Source organism: Microcaecilia unicolor, chromosome 6, assembly GCF_901765095.1.
Source record: "Microcaecilia unicolor chromosome 6, aMicUni1.1, whole genome shotgun sequence".
Lineage (NCBI taxonomy): Eukaryota > Metazoa > Chordata > Amphibia > Gymnophiona > Siphonopidae > Microcaecilia > Microcaecilia unicolor.
This window is the reverse complement of record NC_044036.1, coordinates 56,125,848-56,145,308: the sequence shown is the minus strand read 5'-3', so window position 1 is coordinate 56,145,308 and position 19,461 is coordinate 56,125,848. Positions and strand designations below refer to the sequence as shown.

Sequence of the window (19,461 nt, the reverse complement as noted above, 5' to 3'; positions counted from 1 at the left end):
ATTCTGGGTACTACAATTGCTTCCCGGTTCACTTGAATTATTTTTATAAATTTTATCAGATCTCCTCTAACAAACTGGTATTTTGTTTTACCCCTGTAAGGCCACTACATTCTGATCAATTAACCATGTTGTCACTAACTGATATGTTAAACACTTCAAAATAAAGGCCATTACTCCTATCATAACCCACCCTACCTTGTAACCAAAACTAACAACCAAAATATTTTACAACTGCAGTTTGCTCTGCACTACTAAAATAATGATCCAATTACATGTGTTTATATAAATCATGAACAGGGCTTCTATAGTAACCCTTTAAATGTTATTCACAATAACTGAAGTTCACAAGTTCTTTCTTGCTGTCCCTCTCGAAATGCAAACATATAATGCATTTTTGTTCACAAACATAAAGACAATGGGCCAAAGAAATGAACAGTTTGAGTAAAGAGAATTCTGCTTGTGCAATACAACTTCAAAGATATTTTCAATAGGTGTCCTTTTTAGAACTTGGAAAAATAGAGGATATCCGTGTTTCCACTCTAGATCTATAAACATTCCTCTACCAAGACTGAAGAAGGAGATATTTCATGGACCCACTCACTGCCCTCTCTTGCTAGAGGGAGTAAAAAATCATTCATAGAAATAGGGAATCTTTCCTCATCTCTTAGAGGTATGGCATTCAAGCCCATAACCTCCTTAAACCTCCTACAGTAAAAGGGAAGCATTCCCCAGGCTCATGCACTCATCTAGATTTTTGCAGGTCAATGCAAATGTTTCTCTCCTATAGTAAGGGAAGGATTACTCTAGATCTTGCACCCTTCTTTCTTCTGCAGCAAATGCAAGGGATTTCTGAAGACTCATGTGCAGTTCAAAATAAACTTCATACGTCATCTCTCTATGTGCAACTTGTCCATTTTTCACATAGAATCTGAAAAATGGGAGATACAATTACTATATTTAATTGCATCCTCTATATTTTCTGAAAATAATATTACTCCTTGGTTCCAAGCAATTTTTTAATTAGATAATAGAAAAGTCAGTTGTATCATTTACTGCTACTTCCAGTGGCTAGAATTCTGGGCATTGACTTTACAGCCCGATAACTGAATTGATGGCATACCAGATACTGGTGGGATATTTAGTAATATGGTTCAGCTAACCCATTAAAAAATATTCAACAAGCAAAAATAAGAAGAATTAATGTTCTCTCATTTCATTTCATGTCATCATAAGCTCCAAGTCAAAGTAGTGCAAATGAATTCTGAAGACATCAGGAAGGAAAGAAACTTCTTTCTATTGTTCATGTTTCTAACCACTGCTTTCCTCCCATACCCAAATTCCACATCAGCCAGTATCACTAACAGAGAAGATGAAGGCAGACAATAAACTGTATTAGACAATATTTTGTGCCCCATTCTTGAAAGTGTTTTCAGTCCTCTGAGTGGATTGTCCACAGCTGAATGATTATTTGTTTTACTCAAACTGTATTTCTGCCCTTGCTAAGTAATGTTAGTTTCCTTTAAGGAACGTTCCTTTTCATCCTGTTTTGTGACTCCAGAATCAATCAACCGAATGCTTTTTTAGAGGATGTGCAAAAATTCACTTACAACGTTGTAAATGCATTATCTCAAAGACTGCTCTACTTTTTGTCTACCACAGATAGGATTTCACATCCTGTATGACCGTTCTCAGACAGAAAACTAGTCTCAAGGACCAGAAATTATAAATATAATCGGCAAGCATTTTTGGCTTAAACAATGCAAGAGTAGAAACATTTGTTTATATACTGTAGATAGCTCTATATAAATTATTAGACCTTAGAAAATGCCGTAATCTATCATGAATTCCAACAACTTTCCAAACCAGGCATGGTATCAGTGATCCCATTCTTTTTTCAGGGAGATCATGCAAGTGATATGCTATGTGGGTGCTGCACAAAGAGAAGAATGTCATACATTCTAGAGGAAATTATTTTCTGTTTTAGAACAGAATTTCTCTGTTTACAGGTGCAAAGCGTAATAATTTAGTGCAATATCCCCCTAATTCTATAAACATACACTCAATTTTTATGCTTAGCGTGCAACAATGCATGTGCAAGCTATAGAATAGTGCCATTTGTGCATGTAACTTAATTTTTAAACTAGCTGTTAATTGGCATTAGCAATCAATAATTGGCTATAATGTATGTTAATTGGCACTAACTTACAGCTATGCCCATAACTGCCTTTACTTGGTATTCTAGAAATTGAGCAAGCATAATCCATAGCACACAACCGCAAGGGTGCATGGACCTGGCAGGGGCAAGAGTGGGTCTGGACATGCCTAGCACTTATATGCCCAGGTTATAGAATACTAGCATTTATGCACCTAACTGACAACAGGCACGAGCACTTACACCGCCATTGAGCTGGCAAAGTTCTTACACCTAAAGTTGGTCACGTAACTGTGTACATAATTGCCAATATAGAATTTGTGCTTAGTGTCCATCATCCCAGTATCTAATTGTAAGTGACCTGTAGAGAATTACCCCCTATATTTATGACATATTTCAAGCTGTACATTAAAACAAAGAAGAAAACTCCTCTCCACACACAATGAAGGGTTCCAAACACAGCGAAGGTGATGGACTCACACCATACAGTGCATCAGAGTGCGACTCAAATCTTTTAGTAGTTGGCAAGTAAAAACTCAACATGAGCTGTGTTTCAGCCGCTAGGTCTTCATCAGGAGTCTAAGGGCCCTGTTTACTAAGCCGTGCTGTAGGCGTGCTATCGTTTTTAGTGTGCGCTAAAAATGCTAATACAGCTTAGTAAACAGGGCCCTAAGTGTGTAACCAACTCAATGTCTCTAAAACCAGCAATTTACACAGCAAGCAGTAGCTGTTCCAAAATAAATCGTTGAAAACTGATGTAGCAATCCTACTACATAGATAGCTGAATACAACTGAAACAGCAAGCTGTTTCAGTTTTCCATAATAACCAACAGAAAAACCCTCTTATTATACCTAATGTAAAATCACATAATGAAACAATTCTGTGTGTGGACGGAGACTATTGGCTAACATCCATGCTACTGAACAAGCTTTTTTGAAATTACCACATTAGGTGCTCACTTCACGTTTTTCACAACTACTACTGCAAAGTATCTGAACCTAATAGGGATTCATTGCCATCATTGGTCTCCAACCACTAAATAATATGTAAAAAAAAAGTGCATGCAACAACATATATACTTCAGAATATATGCTTCAAATACAGTACATCACACATATTGTAAACTCAGGTACTAAATATATGGAGTAAAATGCTACAATGTTGCTTCAAACACTACCCAAAGAAGGAATTAATCTCACTCAGGAACACCTATAGGTCCAACAAGGTTCTGTTTCAATGTTCTGTTTCAGGGATTCACGTCAGACAGAAAAACTGACGAGCAGAGCAAAGTAGTTAACAAATAGTGAGCTAAATTAAACAAAAGTAGGAAAAATAACTACAATATAGGACAGGAACAGATAAAAACCTACTACCTAAAGGTATACGACTACAATAGCCATCATGCTTATCAATTCAGGTACATTAGGTATTTCTATGTTCCAGGAGGGTTCATATATTTGTACAGAAATAAGAGTTAAAGTGGAAGTTATACCTGGTAGTGGCGTAGCAAGGGCAGGGCGGTGGGGGCGGTCCGCCCCAGGTGCACGCTGCTGGAGGGTGCAGAGAGCAGCCGCACACCTGTCGGCTCCACTGGTTCCCTGCTCCCTCTGCCCCGGAACAGGTTACTTCCTGTTCTGGGGCAGAGGGAGCAGGGAGCCAGTGGAACCGACAGGTGCGCGGCTGCTCTCTGCACCCTCCAGCAGCCAAGAATGCACCTGGGGGGTCTGATGCACTGGGGAGGGGGGTCCGATGCGCCGGGGGGGTGTCATGCTGCACCCTGGGGGGGGGGGGACGTCATTGCATTCAGGGGGGGTGCGCAGCAGCGATCTGCCCCGGGTGGCAGCTGACCTAGGAATGCCACTGATACCTGGATCCCAAAGTTCACTGCACTGACCAGTAGACTACTCCTTACACTTTTTTGCTGCTCTATTTGGAATGGCCATAACATCTGAAGCTGTATACCTGAGCATAATACCTGAGCCTGATGTCCACTGTCACTTTTACTTCTTAGGAGGATGGGAGGGGTCCGTAACCACTGGGAGATTAAGGAGGGGTCATGCCTTCATCCCTACAGTGGTCAGATGCTCAATCAGGGCACCTTTTTGTATCCTAGATGTGATAGAAACAGGTGTAGATAAAAAAAAATATCCTTCTTTTTTGCCTTGGATGTTTCTTCCAGTTCCATTTTCACTGAAACACATCTTAATTTTTGCTATTTGGACAAACTGCAGTGTAAAACATCCAAATTCTGCTTTTGAAAATTGTGATTTTGATGTTTTCTGCAGATGGACATGTTTTTTGACCATTTTGAGACATCTATCTACTTTGAAAATGAGATCCTAAGGGGCCCTTTTACAAAGGCACACTGAAAATGGCCTACGGTAGTGTAGACGCGTGGTTTGGGCGCACACAGAATCATTTATCAGCGTACCTGTAAAAAATGCCTTTTTAAAATTTTTGATGAAAATGGATGTGCGACAAAATGAAAATTGCCACACATTCATTATGGGTTTGAGACATTACTGCCAGCCATTGACCTAGCAGTAAGGTCTCACACAGTAACCAGGCGGTAATGGTCTACGCTTGTAAAATGCCAATTACCGCCCGCGCCAGAAAATAAAAATATCCGGCACGCCTAGCGGACACGCATCAAAAATGATGTGCAAGGGCCACATGATAGCTAGGTGATAACTTAAAATTGACGCACATTGGGCACACGTAGGCGCCTACGTGGCTTAGTAAAATGGCCCCTTAGTCTCTTACAGTCTTAAACCTTTTTTTATGATTATATATGTTAGGAAAGTGTATTCATTTGTCATTTTGGGTTGTTACTTGCACACTTTTAAAAGTGCACACTGTTTTCAAAGAGTATGTCCTTTTTGCAAAAAGTATGTACTCATTCAGAACATTGTGCACTTTCTGAGTGTGCACTCTGTCCCCATAGAGTGCACATGCATGCACCCATGCACATGCATGAATAATGAATGCATGAATGCACTATTGGAAAAGGGCGCACACACTTTTGGACAGTGTAAATAGTGCACACGTTTCTGGAAAAGTATGCACTCTTTTGAAAGAGTGCACACTTTGTTTTCTAAGAGTGCACATTTGTTGCAAAAGTCTGTGCACTACTAATGATATTGTTCCTGTAATGAAAAAAAATCATTAAAAAAATGAACATTCTCATAAATGACACAGGGTATGAAACAAAAATGTTTGGCCTGCACACCTCTAATATGCGTGTGTACTTGCATATTGTGACTACAGAGAATACACTGTTATTTGGGAATTTTACCTAGAAAACTGCTTCATTACACAATCGGTTCCATTGAATATTGTCTTCCCCCTTTCTTTTCATGCTCCTCTCCTATCCATCTTTGTTAAGAAACTGAGAGGGAAGTGTCTTATTAGACCCTGGTACTGAAAGTTCCTCCTGCTAGGGAAAAACATGTTTTTCTTATTCACTTCCGACCACTAATCAAGTGCTTAATTCAGTCACTGAACATGAGGTCACAATGCCAGTAATAGACTCTGCAGAACACCTTACAGCAGAAACTGTGCTCAGTGCAGACAAGTACACGGCCGTATCTTTTCTATCACTTGCTAAGAAATTTCATTTAAAAGTTTGTAGTAGTTTAAGATTATTCTTGGACCTTTTGAATTCCATTTTGTGTAAAATTACATTTAACATGGAAATGGCATCTAGGATTTATTTTAAAACTAGGGGAAGGGTACGTCACAAATTACAGGGGTAAAATTTATATTCACAGGATCACTCTTCTGGACTTCTTTACCTATGAGAACCTTAGGTATGCATATTCAAGAGCACGCATTTGGTTTGTCTGAGTGTCTAAATATGTAAAATGCATGCAAATCACAGGTGCACATGTACATCTACAAATTAACATATATACAATCAATGTGTGACAGCAAAAAAGGTTCTTGTGTCTTTACAACACACACAAAAACAAATATGTGAAAAAAACCCCACAAAAACAATTCATGAAAATCACCACAGCATTGTCTAAAGCAAACATTTTTGGCCATACGCATCCCTAGGATCATTCTTTTTTTTTTTGTTCTATGAATATGTGATGCATGTACTTGGCTACATTGATTATTTTTCCTAATGTGCTCTCCTTCTCTATCCCTCCGTCTCCTCTGCTTATTCCCTGTTTTTTTTTCTCCTTTCCTCTTTCACTTACTTTTCCCTCTCTCACTCATCAATCTCTCCTACACTCTCTTTTTCTCTTTCCCTTATTCCCTTCCTCACTACTAATCTACCCTCCTTCCCCCCCCCTTCTTTGTCTATATTCCTCATCTTTTCCTTTCTCTTCAGTAGCCTTCAGGCTTGAAGGTGTCTTACATATTTAGGTACAGTAGGTATTTTTCTGTTTCTGGAAGGCTCAGAATTATTAAGAAAAAAAGAGTTGAAGTGGGGTTTGAACCTGGCTCATCATGCACTACACTAACCATTAAGCTACTCCTCTGATCTGCTTGCTGCTTTTTTCAGAATGGCCATAATACCTGCAGTTGACATAGAACCTGGTTTTCTATTCCAGTTTCATTTTCAGGGGAAAGGAAAAGGGGACAGCAACTACTGGGAGGATTAAGGAGGGGTTATACCTTAATCCCTCCAGTAGTCAGCTGCTTAATTAGATCAACTTTTTGAAACCAGGACGTGACTGAAACAGGTCTGGATATAAACATCCTTTTTAGACATGGATGTTTCTTCCCATTTGAAAATGCCTGTTGGGCCCTCTCTAGTCTCACCCAAAACATGCCCCTTGCTATTTGAATAAACTGCAGCATGAAAGGTCCGAATTCTTCCGAAAACCTTCACTTGACCCTACCTGTCCCTCCAACTACCACCCCATCTTCCTCCTACCCTTCCTCTCCAAAATACCTGAACGCGCCGTTCACAGCCGTTGCATTGATTTTCTCGCCTCTCATACCATCCTCGATCTGCTTCAATCTGGCTTTCGCCCACTTCACTCGACAGAAGCGGCACTATCCAAAGTCTGTAATGACCTGTTCCTCGCCAAATCCAAAAGTCATTACTCCATCCTCATTCTCCTCGACCTATCCACCGCTTTTGACACTGTCAATCACGACTTACTTCTTGACACTCTGTCCTCTTTTGGGTTCCAGGGCTCTGTCCTCTACTGGTTCTCCTCTCATCTCTCCCATCGTACCTTCAGAGTACACTCTCATGGTTCTTCCTCCACCCCTATCCCGCTCTCTGTTGGAGTCCCTCAGGGTTCTGTCCTTGGACCCCTTCTTTTCTCTATCTACACCTCTTCCCTGGGCTCCCTGATCTTGTCTCATGGCTTCCAGTATCATCTTTATGCTGATGACACCCAGCTTTATCTCTCCACACCTGACATCACTGCAGAAACCCAGGCCAAAGTAACGGCCTGCTTATCCGACATTGCTGCCTGGATGTCCAACCGCCACCTGAAACTGAACATGGCCAAGACCGAACTTCTTGTCTTCCCACCCAAACCCACTTCTCCTCTACCTCCTCTCTCTATTTTGGTTGATAACACCCTCATCGTCCCCGTCTCATCTGCCCGCAACCTCGGTGTCATCTTCGACTCCTCCCTCTCCTCTGCGCATATCCAGCAGATAGCCAAGACCTGTTGCTTCTTCCTCTATAACATTAGCAAAATCCGCCCTTTCCTCTCTGAGCACACCACCCGAACTCTCATCCACTCTCTCGTTACCTCTCACCTTGACTACTGCAACCTACTCCTCACTGGTCTCCCACTTAGCCACCTATCCCCCCTTCAGTCCGTTCAGAACTCTGCTGCACATCTTATCTTCCGCCTGAACCGATACACTCATATCATCCCTCTCCTCAAGTCACTTCATTGGCTTCCGATCAGGTACTGCATTCAATTCAAGCTTCTGCTACTAACCTACAAATGTACTCGATCTGCAGCCCCTCCTTACCTCTCAACCCTCATCTCCCCTTACGTTCCCACTCGTAACCTCCGCTCTCAAGACAAATCCCTCCTTTCAGTACCCTTCTCCACCACCGCCAACTCCAGGCTCCGCCCTTTCTGCCTCGCCTCACCCCACGCGTGGAACAAACTCCCCGAGCCCATACGCCAGGCCCCCTCCCTGCCTATCTTCAAATCCCTGCTTAAAGCCCACCTCTTCAATGTCACCTTCGGCACCTAACCTCTACACCTCTACCCAGGAAATCTTGACTGCCCCAACTTGACATTTCGTTCTTTAGATTGTAAGCTCCTTTGAGCAGGGACCGTCCTTCTTTGTGTATTTTGTACAGCGCTGCGTAACCCTAGTAGCGCTCTAGAAATGTTAAATAGTAGTAATTCTGATATTCCAAAATCAGTATTTGGACATTTTTAGCAGGTGGACCTTTTTTGTAGGCATTTTAAGAAGTCCATCTGCTTTGAAAATGAGTACCATAGCTTTTTCCCATTATTATTTACTGTAGTCTCCATATCTGGGGTGAAGATGATTTATTTAAATTGTTGTGACCGCCATTCAGCAGTATTGTTACTGGGAGTGTCATGTATAAGTAATACAATGAAATGAAATAATTCAGGTGTGGAATCTATTTTTGAAGGATGTGGTCAAGGTGATTAGCATAGGTGAATTCAAAAGAGGTTAGGACAGGTTCCTGGAAGAAATGTCTAGAAAATTATTAGCAAGGTAGACCTGGAGATCCGTTGTTTATCCCTGCAAATGAACTATGAAACATAGATTCACTTTTTGGATCTACTATGCAATTGTGACCTGGAGGACTCGGCACTAAGAGATTGGGGGCTTCTTTTTGCAAAACTGCACTAGTGATTCCCATGTAGCAAAAGAGAGGAAGCTCATAGGAACTGAATTTGCCGCACCGAGAATCAGTAGCACGACTTTGTAAAAGAAGCCCTGCATGCCGTCTGACTCAACATGGCTCTTCTTATGTTCTTATGTTCTATGTGTATGTTTATTAAAATTTTGATATACTGCCTTTTCTTACAGAAAGTCAAAGCAGTTTACAATATAAAATATAATATACAAAAGATAGAAAGGAAATCCATTAAAATAGAATAGTATAGACATCATTCACTCATAGTAAAATTAAAAGTAAAGGGGAAAAAACAGAGGGAAGGAAACAGGGAGGGAAAAGATGAGAAAAACAGCCTTGGTGTCTCATAATTCAAACCCGGACACTCACATCCGGACACGGGGTGAAACCAAAAGCAGTCTGAAAAAAGAAAGATTTAAGTTTGGTCTTCAATTTCAGCAGGGATTGTTCAGAACTGATATCTTGTGGTAAGCTGTTTCATAAGTGTGGTGACAGAAAAAGAAAGCAGAGTGACAAGTAGACTCATAGTTTGCTTGTTTGAGAGGGTTATACTAGCCGGTTGTCATCCAGGGGTCATAGAAAGCATGATGAGGTATGTGGAATGCCCAGAGAAGCAAGATAAGGTTGGCTATTAAGGTGAAGAGTTTTGTGAGTAAGGAGAAGGACCTTAAATTGAACATGGTAGAAAAGAGAAAGCCAGTGAACTCTTGCTAGTAAAGGGGCGACTGGGTCAGTGACAAGCTTTAAATAACAATCAGACAGTGACGTTCTGTAACATCTGAAGGTGACTGAGTTGAGACTGAGGTAGACCAGCATAAATTCTGTTGTAGTAGTCAAGAAGAGATATGATAAATGCATGAATTAGAGTGTGAAGTGAAGAAAAATCAAGCAAATGTCTAATGGAGCATAAGCACCAACGCCAGAAAAAAAAAACTTTTTGTACTACATGGAAGATTCATTTTTCAAATGCAAGTTTAGAATCAATAATAATGCACAAGTACCTGAACGAATCCACTGGAATAATAGAAAGGTCAAATAGTGAGAGTGAGCATGTAGGCTTAGAAAGACATCCTGTAATCCAACAAGCAGTAGTTTTAGCTGGGTTTAGAACCAATTTGTGAGTTGACAACAAATTTGATACAGCTCGTAACACTGTGTGAAGTGGAGTTAAAATCAATACAAAAAGGGGAAACTAGCTGAATCAGTAAGATAACATCTGCATAGATGAAGAATTGAATATTAAAGTCTTGAAGTAAGGTTGCAAGAGGATTGATGAAGATGTTAAATTGAAGCTGGGAGAGCACTGATCCTTGAGGGACACCTGAGCAGGGCGAAAACTCATAGGAGGTTCCTGATTGGAAAACTACTGAAAAACTGCAGTCTGAGAGGAATGACGTAAAGCAAGCTAGGGTAAGGTTAGTTAGTCCAATGTCTTTGAGTCATGAAATAAACAATAAATGGTCAATGAAGTGAAATGCTGCTGAGAGATCAAGGGACAGAAGGAGTGAAATCTGACTTTTATCCAAAATAGAATGTAACTAACTAACTAACTAAAGTAGAAACCATCATTTCTAAAGTATGGCCAATGACATGGGCCGGCATGTGCACCAGTTGGGTGAAATGGAGATCTTGCAAGAGAGATTGGAACCCAAAGGATTTAGGTGATTGTTACTCATTTGCATGAATCTTAAAATATCCAGCAATAATGAGAGTTCAGGTAATGGGTTGAAGCATTGCTAATGTCTGGATGAAAGCTTCCTAAAGTGACATAGTAGGGTTAGGGAGAACAGAGGGGGCAAGGAGAAGAGACTTTCAAGATTAAAATCCCAGGATAAAGTAGGTCTACTGAAGGAAGTTTGATTGCTGATACAACAGGAGACAAACAAATTGCAACCCCATCCCCTTTTTTGGAGGTCCAACCTGAGTAAAAGGCTTTATATAACACAGTGGTAGAGACTGATACAGATAAGACTTTTCCCCATCCCAGAGCCAGGTTTTTGTTAAGCAGAAATGTCTAGAGAATGGCAAGAAATCAATCATGGAGAAGTGATTTGCTTGCACACCAGCAGTTTGAATAAATAGGGCTTCCAGGTAGCAGTACGTACAGATCATGTGACCGGCAGGGTAGAGCCAACAGGAGCTTAGCAAGACACTAAAGTACAAGTGCAGGTAGAACCTAGGGTCAAACCAAAGACACAGGCTTCACCAAACATACAATACAGGCAAGCACAACAGTATGAAATAAGCAACTTGAACGCCACAAGCAGCTTGAATTTATAGGGCTTCCAGGTAGCAGTACATATTGGTCACTTGACCGGTGGGGTGGAGCAGGCAGGAGCAGAGCACGGGACTTCTATTAGAAGATTTATCATTCTAGTTGTTCTGAAATGCTTTATAGTGTTGCCTATGCACTAAAACTTGTGCTAACAGTGTTATTATGCAAATGAAAAACATTTAACTGTGCAAGCTCTAACATAACCTAATGTAACCTTTTTTTGTGTACGTTCACAAAAGTGCAGTTCCTATAAAGAGCATGCAAAATTTCTGAGGATGATAGCACTGAAAATTGACTATGTGAATTCTGCACCTCAAAAACCTCCATGTGAACTAGCACAGAGTCAAAATCTGGCTTTGAATGCATTTATCCCATTTCCTTTGACATAATTTGCAAGCCTCAATCATGCCAACCCCTCCACTATATGGTAAAATCTAAGGGCCTTCATGCTTCAATTCAACTTTCTGCACATTGACACAAGATCAATGTACCCCAAATATATTCCCAGGCCAGTTTAAGCATTGGACCAGGTGAGGCTTTGGCCCAGAGCACCAGCAATTAAGGGTGCTGAAATACCGAGCTTCTGATCTTGCCTGATCTACAGGTTAAGCCTTTTCTCCCTCCCTCCCTCCCTCCCTCCCTCCACCCCACCCTGGTCTCTCTCCTTCTCCCCACCCCCCCTCCCCGATCCAGCACTGCTCCCTCACCTCTCTCACTCTCCTGTGGTCCTGTAAAGTTTGTCAGTCGCTGCAGTCCTGTGGGCTAGATGTAGCAGATGGGCTGGCTCAAGGCAGCCTGTCATGCTGCTACTGCTGCCCCAGATGATTAACATAAATTTACAGGACTGCAAGAGGTGAGGGAGCAATGCCAAACTAGCAGGATGGGGAAAGAGAAACAAAACTCCTATCAAACCATAACCTCAATCCACATATATACGCTGATGATGTGACAATATATATCCCCTTCAAACATGACATCAAAGAAATCTCCAACGAAATCAATCAAAGCCTACACATCATGAACACATGGGCAGACACATTCCATCTGAAATTAAATGCAGAAAAAACTCAATGCCTGGTACTCACCTCCCAATACAACACCAACGAATTCAACGTGATAAACACACCAAACCTAAACCTTCCAATCTCAGAAACGCTAAAAATCCTTGGAGTCACTATCGACCGCCACATAACACTTGAAACCCACGCAAACAACACAACTAAGAAGATGTTCTACTGCATGTGGAAACTGAAAAGGATAAGACCACTCTTCCCAAGATTCGTCTTTCGTAACCTAGTGCAATCCCTCGTCCTCAGCCATCTGGATTACTGCAACTCATTATATGCAGGCTGCAAAGAGCAAACACTGAGGAAACTTCAAACAGTCCAGAACACAGCAGCCAGACTCATCTTCGGAAAACCAAAATATGAAAGGGCAACACCACTACGAGAGAAACTACACTGGCTTCCACTGAAGGAACGCATCACCTTTAAGGTATGCACACTAGTCCACAAGATCATTTACGGCGAAGCCCCAGCCTACATGTCCGAGTTGATTGACCTACCACCCAGAAATGCTAGGAGATCTTCCCGAACATACCTCAACCTCCATTTCCCTACTTTCAAGGGCGGGAAATACAAGACGCTACACGCGTCAACCTTTTCTCACACGAGCACGCAGCTTTGGAACTCACTGCCATGCAACTTAACAGCGATCCACGAACAAGCATCCTTCCGCAGATTACTGAAGACCCATTTGTTTGAGACAATCTACGGAAAAAATCAAAACACATAGAGTCTACACTCACTTACATCAATGCATCACACATCCACTCATGATCTCTCATCCCCCCCAATTCCACATTACTCATACATATACTTACAGGAATAGGTAAACCATGTGCCTATATGTCTTAACACTGCCCTTAAGCTTCCTATTGTCTCCTCCCAAAGTCTCCCTGTTGATATCCCATTGTGATATTCCTAATGATAATTCGATTATCTCGCATAACTTGTACAATGTAACCCATAACCAATTTGTAACAACTGTATTCTCTTTATTCATATCTTATTGTAAGCCACACTGAGCCCGCAAAGAGGTGGGAAAATGTGGGATACAAATGCAAACAATAAATAAATAAATAAATAAATAGACTGGGGAGGGGGGAGAGATGCCAAACCTGGAGAAGGGAGGGTACACTGAAAGCGATGCCGGGAAGGGGGGACACTGCTAAAGCAGGTTGGCTCAGGGCGCTGCTATCCAGCACTGCATACGCTTTGTAGCACTATATAAATGCTAAATAGTAGTAGTAGCTGGCCCTGTGTATTCCCTTCAACACTGGACACAAGATCAGAGCCCTTATGACTACCCTATCCTTTTCTCCACTATCATCACTAGAGATTGCGTTTATTAAGATTTAGTGACTATAGACAAGATGAGACTATACTATATATATTTGCATGCAGTTATGAGCTAATACCCCCTAAAGTAGGCAGAGCCCTTCTTCTCACAAACCATAGTCCCTTAGAACATAGCATGCTATTCTGTGTGCATACTGAGATGGTAATTTTACAACACATTACCTAGGTTAGGAGGACAAGTAGGTGTCTATTTTGAGCCTGTTTTATAAAGACATATAGAGGGGCATAATCGAACGTCACCAGCGAAATAGTTCACCGGCGATCTATTTTGGCGGCGGCACAACAGCTGGCCAGAACCGTATTATCAAAAAAGATGGCTGGCCATGTTTTTTTCCGATAATACGGTTTAGCCAGGCCAAATGCCAGAGTTTGCCGGGTTTGAGATTGCCGGTTTTGTTTTTCAGCGATAATGGAAAAAAATGCTGGCCATCTCAAACCCGGCAAAATCCAAGGCATTTGGAAGGAGCCAGCATTTGTAGTGCAGTGGTCCCCCTCACATGCCAGGACACCTACCGGGCACCCTACGGGGCATTTCTAAAAATATTTTTAAAATACCAAAAAAGCTCGCAGGTGCATAGCTCCCTTACCTTGGGTTCTGAGCCCCCCAAATCCCCCCCAAACCCACTCCCCACAACTCTACACCATTACCATAGCCCTTAAGGGTGAAGGGGGGCACCTACATGTGGGTACAGTGGAGTTTGGTGGGGTTTGGAGGGCTTAACATTTACCACCACAAGTGTAACAGGTGGGGGTGGGGGGGGATGGACCTTGGTCTGCCTGCTTGAAGTGCACTGCACCCATTAAAAACTGCTCCAGGGACCTGCATACTGCTGTCATGGAGCTGGGTATGACATTTGAGGTTGGCATACAGGCTGGTAAAAAGGTTTTGATTTGTATTTTTTTTAGTGTGGGAGGGGGTTGGTGACCACTGGGGGAGTACGGGGAGGTCATCCCCATTCCCTTGTGGGAGGGGGTTGGTGACCACTGGGGAACTACGGGGAGGTCATCCCCATTCCCTCCAGTGGTTATCTGGTCAGTTGGGGCACCTTTTTGAGGCTTGGTCATGAAAATAAAAGGACCAAGTAAACCCGGCGAAATACTGCTTAACGCCACTTTTTTTTTTTTTCGATTATCCGCAAAAGCCGGCCATCTGGTAGTCACGCCCATGCCCCGCCTTTGCTATGCCACCGACACGCCCCCTTGAACTTTCGCCGGCGAGGCGACGGGAAAGCGGCGATGCTGTCTAAAAAGCCACTTTCGATTATACCGATTTCGCCGCTTTTGAGAGATCGCCGGCCATCTCCCGATTTATGTCGGGAAATGGCCGGCGACCACTTTCGAAAATAAGCCTGATAGGTGTCTATGAGAGGCATTTTTTAGGAGTGGTCAGTTATGATTCTCTCAAAGTGAAGAACAGTACTTTCCATTTAATGTTGATCTGTAATGGGTATTATGTTTGTCATGGTATTAATTTGTAATGTATGTTTTATTATGTATGGTTTTCTTGTAAACTGCCTATGTGATAGGCGGTGTTTAAGTTTTGAAAGAAATAAGTAAAATAAAATTTTGAAAAGATGTTTATGTCAGCTGTTTTCAAGCAGGAAAAACATCCAGATTTTCTGTTCACAAATGGCTGTGAGATGGACTTTTTTGTTCTATCATCCAAAATGAATAGCCATTTTCCAAAATGAAGCATCCATCCTTTGAACAGCAAAAAAAACAGGGGTAGGGACTTCTGTCTGGCATCATTTTGAGAAAAATGGCCACACTGACATCCAGGCAGAGCAGAGGTGTACCCTAGTGGTTAGTGCAATGAACTTTAAACCAAGGGATTCAGGTTCAAATCCCACATTGTTTTATTTTGTAATTGTGAACCCTCCAGGAGCAGAAAAATACCTACTGTACCTGAATATAAATCACTTCAATAGCTCTCAGGCTTTCAGGCAACTTATATATTTAGGTACCGTAGGTATTTTTGTTCTTCTGGAGAGCTCACAATTTAAAAAAAATTTTGAATTAAAGTGGGAGCTGAACCAGTGTGTCTTGGTTTAAAGTCTACTGCACTAACCACTAGACTATTCTTCACACTTGCTTCCTGCTTTGGTTAGAATGCTTGTGATACCTGAGGCTGTTGTCATAGAGCCTATTATTCCTTTCTAGTTTCACTTTCAGGGGATAAGGAGGGTGATGGTAACCACTAGGGAACTATGGAGGGGTCATGCCTTAATCTCTACAGTGGTCAGCTGCTTAATCAGAGGCAGATGCTCAGAAACAAATGCAGGCACTAGAAGCCATTAGCTCCAGACTATCACCCAGATTTGCTACCACAAAATGTTCAGAGCCAGTGAGTGTGTGAAATAACGAGCTTGTTAGCTCTGAATGTTAATAGCATGCAAATGCATGATAAACAGCCATTAATGTTCCTCCCCAATGCTCAGCAGGCAGTGCACCAAACAAGGGCGCTGCTCCCATGGCACCACCTCTGGGGATCAGATTTGCTGTTCCAAACCAGAAACTTGGCTAGTGCAGGAGTGAAAGGAGCCAGCTCCTGCCCTGTACATTGAGGTCTACAAAATACTGAGAGAAATAGTTTGGGTAAACGTAAATCGTTTGTTCACGCTTTCAAAAAGTACAAAGACTAGGGACACTTCATGAAGTTATATGGCAATACTTAGAAGAAAATAATAGTTAAACTCTAGAACTTGTTGCTGGAGGATATGGTAATAGTACTTAGCATATCTGAGTTTAAAACAGGTTTGGTCAAGTTCCAGGAGGAAAAGTCCATGATCTATTAAGGTAGACATAGGGAAAGCCACTACTCATCCCTGTGGTCGGTAGTATAGAATGTTTGCTACTCTTTGGGATTCTGCCAGGTACTTCTGACCTGAATCGACCACTGTTGGAAGCAAGATACTGGGCTAGGTGGACCATCGGTCTGACCCAGTATTGCTATTCTTATGTTCTTATATTCTAAACACATGGCCACGCTACCAAACTGCTGGTAGTATGGCTATACTTATTTACGCTTACACTATTGATAGTGATGACAGCTAGCATGCGGCAGCAACCCAAACACTTGCCGTCACAGATAGACACTTCTCTGTTGTACCTTTAATATGTCAATTATCTGCCCTACTCATGTTAAGCAGCTGGCATGGGTTTTTTACCATGCTGAATGATTTTAACTTGTCATAGCTGTTAGATATTATTGGAGAAAAGACGGCTGAGGAGAGATATGATAGAGGTCTATATAATAATGAGTGGAGTGGAACAGGTAGACGTAAATTGTTTGTTTACTCTTTCCAAGAATACTAGGACTAGGGGGGCATGTGATGAAGCTACAGAGTAGTAAATTTAATACAAATCAAAGAAAATGTTTCTTCACTCAACATGTAATTAAACTCTGGAATTCATTGCCAGAGAATGTGGTTAGCTTAGCAAGGTTTAAAAAAGGTCTGGACGACTTCCTAAAGGAAAAGTCAATAGACCATTATTTTTTTTTATTGCATTTAAATTTACAAACTAATACAGTTTGTCAGGAAATACAGAGAAATTAAACATAAGAAGAAAATAACAACTAGTAGTATAATTAACTCTTCCTTAGACCACTAAAAATAAGCATGGGGAGTAGTTTAAACACAAGTGAGAATTTAAAAAAAAAGAGGAAAAAGAAAGAATAAAGTCCAAATTAACCTGAATCTGTCTCCTTCCTATTAATTTATAGCTGTTTATGATATTACCAATGGGCGGTTAGATAGACTTTTCATGTCCAGGAAAACCCGTAACTGATTTGGTTCAAAAAACCCATATTTGATCCCCAATAACGGATCAAACATTTACAGGGATAAATCAAAGTAAATGTTGCTCCTAAGAGTCTTGTTTCCTCTCTAAGCGCCAGAAACTGTTTTCTTCTTTCTTGTGTTGGTTTAGTCACATCCGGGTATATCCAAATTCTTTGTCCGCAAAATAATGCTGTGGAATATTTAAAATACAACTTCATAACCATGTTTAAATCTTGCTCAAAAACGAAAGACGCAATCAGTGTTCCTCTAGTTAGTATTTCTGTCATTGAATCTTCAAGTAGAGCAGTTAAATTTTAAAGCCCAAGTTAAGTTTTTTTGTATTTGTGATGAAGTCAGAAGATTATTTACATCGGCGTTTTCTCCTTGTTTCGCGGTAATAGATGAGAGATAATATATTTTATTGCATGGAGGAATATTAGTTGAGGAAATTTTTAATAACTCTTGTAAATACTTTTTGAAGAAATTGTGAGATGTCATTGCTGAGGATTTAGGAAAATTTAACAGTCTAAGTGTTAAACGCCAGTTGTAAATCTCTATTTGTTCTATTTTGCGGTGTATAAATAATTTATCTTTAACTAAGATGTCTACTGTAGATTTTACTTCATTAACATCTTGTTGTACCTGAAGAATTTGATTTGCTGAATCAGTTTTGACCTTATCAAGGGATTCAGAAAGTTTACTCACTATTGACAACATTTCCTTAGTAGATGTGGAGGGGCATAATCGAACGCGAACGCCCATCTCCATGGGTGTTTATCTCCGAGGACGGGTACGCGAAGGGGCGGACCAGACCGTATTTTCGAACAAGATGGGCATCCATTTTTTATTTTGATAATACGGTTTGTGCCGGGCAAATGCATCGCATTTGGGTGGATTTGAGCTGGGCGGTATCGGTTTTCAGCGATAATGGAAACCGAAGGTGCCCAGCTCAAAAACAAACAAATCCAAGGCATTTGGTCGTGGGAGGGGCCAGGATTCGTAGTGCACTGGTCCCCCTCACATGCCAGGACACCAACCGGGCACCCTAGGGGGCACTTGTAACAATTAAAAAAATATATTAAAATACCTCCCAAGTCCATAGATCCCTTACCTTGGGTGCTGAGCCCCCCAAATCCCCCCAAAACCCACTCCCCACAACTCTACACCATTACCATAGCACTTATGGGTGAAGGGGGGGCACCTAGATGTGGGTACAGTGGGTTTTGGGGGTGGTTTGGAGCGCTCCCATTTACCAGCACAAGTGTAACAGGTGGGGGGGGGGATGGGCCTGGGCCCACCTGGCTGAAGTCCACTGCACCCACTAACAACTGCTCCAGGGACCTGCATACTGTTGTGATGGAGCTGGGTATGACATTTGAGGCTGGCATACAGGCTGGAAAAAAAGTTTTTAAAGTTCTTTTTTTGGTGGGAGGGGGTTAGTGACAACTGGGGGAGTCAGGGGAGGTCATCCCCGATGCCCTCCAGTGGTCATCTGGGCAGTTGGGGCACTTTTTGGGGACTTGTTCGTGAGAAAAAAGGGTCCAAAAAAAGTGACCCAAATTCTCGCTTCTGGCGCCCTTCTTTTTTCCATTATCGGCCGAGCGCGCCCATTTCTCCTTGGCCGATAAACACGCCCCAGTCCCGCCTTCACCACATCTCCAACACGCCTCTGTCAACTTTGTTCGTTCCCGCGACAGACTGCAGTTGGAGGCGCCCAAAATCGGCTTTCGATTATACCGATTTGGGCGCCCATGAGAGAAAGGCGCCTATCTCCTGATTTGGGTCAAAATATGGGGCGTCTTTCTCTTTCGAAAATAAGCTGGTTAGCCACTTCAATGGTTAAGTCCTGGACAGCTTTTCAAATAGCCACCATTGTCACCTCCTGGACAGATTCATGCTCCTTGTTAGTTTTCTCTGCATCTTCAGGGAGAGAGCCGCCGAGTAGGTCTGCGGTATGAACCTCTTCAGTTCCTGTCTGTCCCACCAACTCAACTCTGGACCC

At 41.9% G+C, this 19,461-nt stretch overlaps 1 protein-coding gene across 1 annotated transcript in view; it reads left to right on the top strand.

Annotated features, from left to right (window-relative positions):
• Positions 1–19,461, top strand: part of ADGRL4 (adhesion G protein-coupled receptor L4) — a 211,668-nt gene that overhangs the window by 9,892 nt on the left and 182,315 nt on the right. The window lies entirely within an intron of this gene.